Consider the following 6,077-nt stretch of genomic DNA (forward strand, 5'->3'; position numbering starts at 1 on the left):
TACATATCACTTGTGTGGGTGGAGTTTTATCATCTCTGTGTTCATCTTTTATGTTTGTTTTTTTTCATTTCAACTCTATGTGTGCATCGGGGCAAGCCTTCCTTTGCTAAATCCTTTTCTTGTGGCCTTAGGCAACAGTCAAGGGGGTCTCAGGTTTCAGTGCTGAGCAAGAAGCGCAGGCTCTCAGGAAGGCCATGAAGGGCTTTGGTAAGTCGATCTCCCTCCCTCCTCGGGTCAGCTTTTATTTTTTCCCCAGCACTGGGAATGGCTGCTCTGGTGGTTTGTTAGAGGGAAGCGTAGCTGCTTGCATTGCTCTGCTGCACAACTGCCCTAAAGATGTTTGGAAAGTGGAAACAGAACTGCCCTTCATGTCCCGAAATGCAGCTGCCCTGGAGGTGTGGGTCCTGGCAGCTTTGTGTGCATAGCTGTAGTCCTGGGGCTGTGGAGAGCTGGCTGTGTAGGGGACTGGAGGTGGCACAAGAGCAGAGGGCACTTGTGATTCTTGTGCAAGCAGCCTGACTAGCTTCCATTTGTTTCTTGCAGGCACGGATGAAGATGCCATCATCGACGTCTTGACCAAACTAAATGTTTCCCAACGTCAGTGAGTTCTGGTCACCTCTAAGAGCACCAGTGGCAGGGTAGGTGGTCTGCAGAGATGTGTGAACGTGGTTGTGTCACTTGGGTGAAAAGCGAACAACGACCCAATCTCCCTAAGAGAAAGGTCAGCAGAGACTTTACCTGACCAAGGTTGTTTTGTTCTTGTTCAGTTCAGAGCAGTTGTTGATGCAAGGAGGGTTGGAGCCTGAAGAGGAGTGGTGAACAGCTCAGTTCCTTCTGTCCTCGAAGGCCGTACCTTCTGCCAACTCCTTTCTCCTCTCTTGGCCTTCTAGGATTTGATTGATGACTTGAAGTGACTTGAAGCTGAGTGGGAGTTTTGAGAGAGTGATCACTGGGATGATGACTGCCACCACCATGTATGACGTGCACACACTAAGGAGGGCTGTGAAGGTTTGGAAGTCTTCCTTTCGTATTGCTTAAGTTCTGGCCAAGGACTTACTGCTTTGTTATGTATGTCTTCTTATTTATCATTAACCTAAATTATTATTAAAGAAACCTGGTTGCACGTCACGAGCAGTTGCTGGTATCTTAAATCTTGCCTTGGTGATTCCCTAGGGAGCAGGAACAGATGAAAGTTGCCTGATTGAAATTGTGGCTTCTCACACCAATGAAGAGATTCGTCACATGGATGAGAACCACAAGCTTCGTAAGTAGAGCAAAAGGCCAGGCCTTGTCCTGCTGTCTGACAGTCAGTTTGTGTGTGTGCAGGCAGACGTGAAGAGGAAGGAATCTGGGGAGCTTTTAGGTGTGACACACTGGCCGACCTGGGTGTTGCTGTTTGTCCAGAGAGAAGCTAGACTAGAATTTCACCAGCAACTGAGCTGGTGTAAATAGAACGGGGAGGAGCATTCTGTCTGTCAGCGGGACGTGTGGCTCTCTTGCCCGTTTCTTACTGTCTGTGCTTCTTAATTGGAGACTGCATCACTAATGATGATGGCTGGAGTGCTGCAGTGATGCTGAGAGCCCTGGGCCCAGTTCTGTACTTAGCAGGTTATGGCTGGTAAATGTTGTGGGCAGCACCCAGGTGGTGGCCCTGCTCCTAATGGGTGCTGTGTGTGTGTTCTTGCTAGAATCTGGCTGCTCCCTTGAGGATGACATCGTATCTGACACATCTCCCATGTTTCGAAGGGGCCTCGTGTCCCTCGCAGCAGTGAGCCACGCTGAGGGGAGAAGGGGGTGAATCTTCAGAGCTGTGGGCACAGCTCTGCACTCAGTGGTGAGGAGCTCCAGGCTGGCTTTTTCTCTCCCTGTGTGTCCCATGGCCTGCTCCTCAAACCCAGCTTCTGCAGGGAGGAGACTCTGACTCTGGGTGTGCATGAGTGCTGTGGGCCCTTTTTTAAACATCCCAGTAAAGTGGGTTGCTGCTTGTTTCAGAAGGAAGCCCGAAGCACAGCTGAGCTGTGTTTCACTGTGTTTGTAAGCTAGTGTTCCCTTTGGTGCACTCCATTATCCATCTCCAGCAGCTGTTCCTGAATGGGGAGTTCTCAGGAGTTGTTTCCAGTAGATGCTCTGGTGAACTGAGTCTTCTATCCTTGTGTCTTTGCAGGCAAACAGAGATGAGGGAGTGATGCCTTTGCTCAGCAGGATGCTCAGGTGTGTAAGTAACATGAAGTAATGTGCTTCCCAATCTATTCTTGTGCATGTGATGCGTGGTGAAGAGAAGCCAACCTGTGAAATGGGCATAATGGTTCTAGTCTTGTTTGCAAGTCTCTGATGAGAGGTCTCTAGACAGGCTGGTTACTTGGCAGGGGCAATGACATTTTGGTTGTGGGTTGCCGTGCCTGGTTGGTGCCTGTTGGAAAATATCCATGATGTAGACAAGTACAGGCCAGCAGTGCTCTAGCTCCAAGGAATTAAAGATCTCCTGTACACCCAGTCTTCTCCATGAGCCTTACTTTGTCATCCATGTCTGTAAGTGCCTATACGAAGTGGGGGAGAAGAAATGGGGAACAGATGAGGTGCAGTTTATGTCCATCCTCTGTACACGGAACAGGGATCACCTGCTGAGAGGTAGGACCCCTCCCCAGTGTCCTGGGTTTTTCTTTCCTTCCTTGTTTGTGTGAGATGCTTTTGTAGGAGCTCCATAGCTGTTCAGGAGATGGGAACTCTTCTGAGGCAGCAGGTGTCCTAGAGAGAGCCCCATTGCATCCATTGCATTTGGGCTGTGTTATTCCCTCCTGAGACTGAAAGGGGCTTCAGAAACCTAAGTACAACTGGCTGCTGCTCCAGCATGGAAGGCAGAGATCATGAAGTGATCTCCACGTCCTTGTAAAGCTCCAACTTGTCAACCTGCTGTCTGAGTGTGGAGCACGACCAGCCGTGCTGCGCTTTGTGTGTACGTTGCCTGTAGGGCTGGAGGTGGGGAAGCTGCCCCAGTGACTGCAGAAGGAACTTGAGCTGCACTGTGCCCGGTTGCAGGTCAGCCTCATAGTCTTGGTCTGTTTGCCCTGACTGGGGGGAGTGTAAACCATCAGGTGTGTGTGTCAAGCCTTTGCTCTCAGTTAATTGCTGTCATGGAATGGTACCTATGAAAGAATGACTTGTCCATAACGCACATCTCATCAGCTCTGCCTGATGCCTCATGCTGAGCTGCCTTGTGCTGGGGTCACGTACCAAATGTGCCAGCACCTCCTGCTGGGACTCCTGGATAGCACTGCCGTTAGAAACTCTGCTGGTGCTGCCTTCATGATGTGAAATTCTCTACCAACCTCTGAGATACAACTTCCTCCCAAGCCCTACGCTCCTGTCTGCTAAGCTGTGCGTTCTTATCACTACAGAACGTGGTTCCTGTTTGCTTTTGCAGGTGTTTGTAACTGTTGGTGATGTTGGAAGTATCCAAATAATTTTCCAGGACGGTATCTCTGATAAAGCAGATTTTAGTTGCAGTTGCCATGTTGGGCCTCCTGCAAGCAGGAGCTCACAGAAAACAGTGCTCCACCTTTTATCCCCTATTGCCCAACGCTGATCTCTTTCTGCCCTGGTTCCTCACTGGCTGAGTACTGCAGGTTCACACTCTTTTGGGACGCTTCACTAATCACACAAATACCAAGCAAACACAAATCCTTGCCATCCAAACACAAATATCTTGATTGGTTAATTGCCTTCTAACCATGGCTTTCTTAACAAACATCCGGTCATCACTTTCGGATGCCTGCTTTACAACATAAACATAAACCTAACCTCTTAATTGTTTAATTACCCCCCTGGCATTTGTGCCCTTTACACTGGGTCATTGTTCTGGTCACCCGTCTGTCCTTGCATAGAGATGAGCTTGGAGGGAGGATAGAGGGGAGTATCCTGGAGTCTGCCTGTGGCATCCTGACATTGCCACAGCGTGGGACAGTTCTGCTTTGTGTAAAGGCCCTGGCTCCTGGAAAGCTTGTTAAATGTATTTCGCGTTTGCTGGCTTACCAGTCTTACAATGTTTTCCAGTTCAGAATACTATACCTACATTGTTTAAAAGATTTAAGACCTATTGCAACTTTGTAAGGAAGAATTTGTGGCATAGCTCAGTAATTATGTTTCTAAAAGATGTTACTAATATGTACATGATATTTCTACTTTTCACACCAGCTACTCCTAAAGACAAGCTACAGAATACAAACGCGTTATGTTCCACTTCTTTAACTCAACTGTCCATCTCAATATCCAGTGCAGAAACAACATGTCTCTCCCACAGCGAATAACACTGTGAAGGCATCAGAGAGCGCCTGCTTGTCTCCGCAGTGCTCAGGGGCTTTTCTGAGCTGCAGGCCCTGCACTGCAGCCCCACGGCACAGCCTCACAGCTGGTGACGGACTGAAGCTGGAGAATCCTGGCAGCAGAGGACGCTCCTGCCCCACAGAAGGGCCGGCAGCTCCAGCGCAGCTCCAGCGCCCTCAGTGCTGGAGAGGAGGCTGAGGTGCCTCCAAGCGATGGATGCGGTCCATCCAACCTTCCACCTCGTGTGGTTCACCGTGCAAGGCCAGCAGGAAGAAAGGTGGGCACGGGTAACACGGCATCCAAAGGGACTGCAGAGCTCTCGGGCTGGGAGTCCAGGGTGTGGGGGCCCAGGGGTGCTGTGGGACAGGGGTGAAAGGAGGTGGTGCGTGCCAGTCCTTGGCTGCAGGACTGGTGCTGGTGGCAGGGCCTTGGGTTCTGTGTCTGCAGCACCTATTTGCGGATTGGTGTCTGCTTGGAAGGGATGGGACCCACCTCCCTAAGGGAGGCGAGGATATTTTTGTCAGTAGGATGGCAGCTTCACAAGGGAGGCTTTCAACTAAGAATGGGGAGGGCTGCTGAGCAAAGGGATGGGGTGATGCAAGGGAGAGGGACCAGAAAATGAGCACTTGCAGGAGAGCAAGAAAATGCCTGAAGGCACCATTCTGGGGAGATCCCCAAAGCTCCAGAGGAGGTTCTGGTGGGTAACAGGGGGAGGCTGCTGGAACAGAGGAACAGATGGACAGAGGGACCAATGGAGGAGAGAACTGTTGGAGGGAGGGAGGGAGGGAAAAACAGATTGAAGGATCACTGGGTGGATGGAACGATTGTTGGATGAAAGGATGGATGCAAATACAGGTGGATGGAGGGATCAACAGGAAAATATGATTTCTGCCTCAACGAGCAGCGTGCCCCCAGGCCCCACTCCCTCCATGGGGACCAGTGGGGGTGGCCCCGGGGGTACAGGACCCACGTCCCATTGTTTGGAGCCACTCCTTTGGCTGCTAAAGAACCCGGAACCTGTAAGAGGAGTTACACTGTAAAAGGAGGTCTCTTCCCAGGCTAAAACACCTCCCGTGTACATTGAGATAAAGCAAATTAGTAACCAACTCATCTTTTCTTTATGAGTTTAACTTTCAGCCCTGCACTTTCCTTGACAGCACAAGTAGTTCCCTGGCATCCTGGAATAACCTCCTGCAACAACACTTCAGTTACCTCCTGTGCCTTATTAGTTCTACAAGGGAATGCCTGCAGCCACCCTAAGAAGCTACCAGTACCAACACACAGCAATACCCCCCTTTTCTTGGGAGTTCCGAGAAATCAATTTGCCATTGTTGCCCCAGAAGGCTCCCTTTCCCAATAGCCCCACTTGTGCCCTGTTCCTGGTACTAGGATTGTCCTTTGTAGTGTCTGTTCCCCGAGTACGTTTTATCATCTTCCTTGGAACCCACTCCCATAAGATACTGAAGGGCATAACAGTGTGTCCATCTGGGCGCGCACCCCTCTGTCAGCTTGCTCTCTTCCCTCCTAAATCATTAATTAGATTCCTGTCCTCTCTGGAATATTTTACAGGTTCTGCCTCAGGTTCAGAGATGTTAAGTTTGCCATCTGGAATTAAAGCCTTTGCCAACTGCCTGTTCTGTCACCTGGTCCACCGTCTTATTTCCAGTTTCCTGCCCAGAGCCTTGTCTTGAGTAAGATTACTTTTAGTAGAGCAAAAGCTTTGAATCACCTTTAAAATACAGAGAAACAAATAATAA

The 6,077-nt window shown here is 49.9% G+C and overlaps 1 long non-coding RNA gene across 1 annotated transcript; it reads left to right on the forward strand.

The window, feature by feature from the left end:
- Window positions 1-4,343: 4,343 nt before the first annotated feature.
- On the forward strand, window positions 4,344-6,077 carry LOC149913696 (uncharacterized). The gene is made up of 2 exons (XR_016461021.1): window positions 4,344-4,597; window positions 5,478-6,077. It is a non-coding gene; the product is annotated as an uncharacterized LOC149913696 (long non-coding RNA).

Source organism: Phasianus colchicus, chromosome 35 (genome assembly GCF_987193195.1).
Source record: "Phasianus colchicus chromosome 35, bPhaCol1.hap1.1, whole genome shotgun sequence".
Classification (NCBI taxonomy): domain Eukaryota; kingdom Metazoa; phylum Chordata; class Aves; order Galliformes; family Phasianidae; genus Phasianus; species Phasianus colchicus.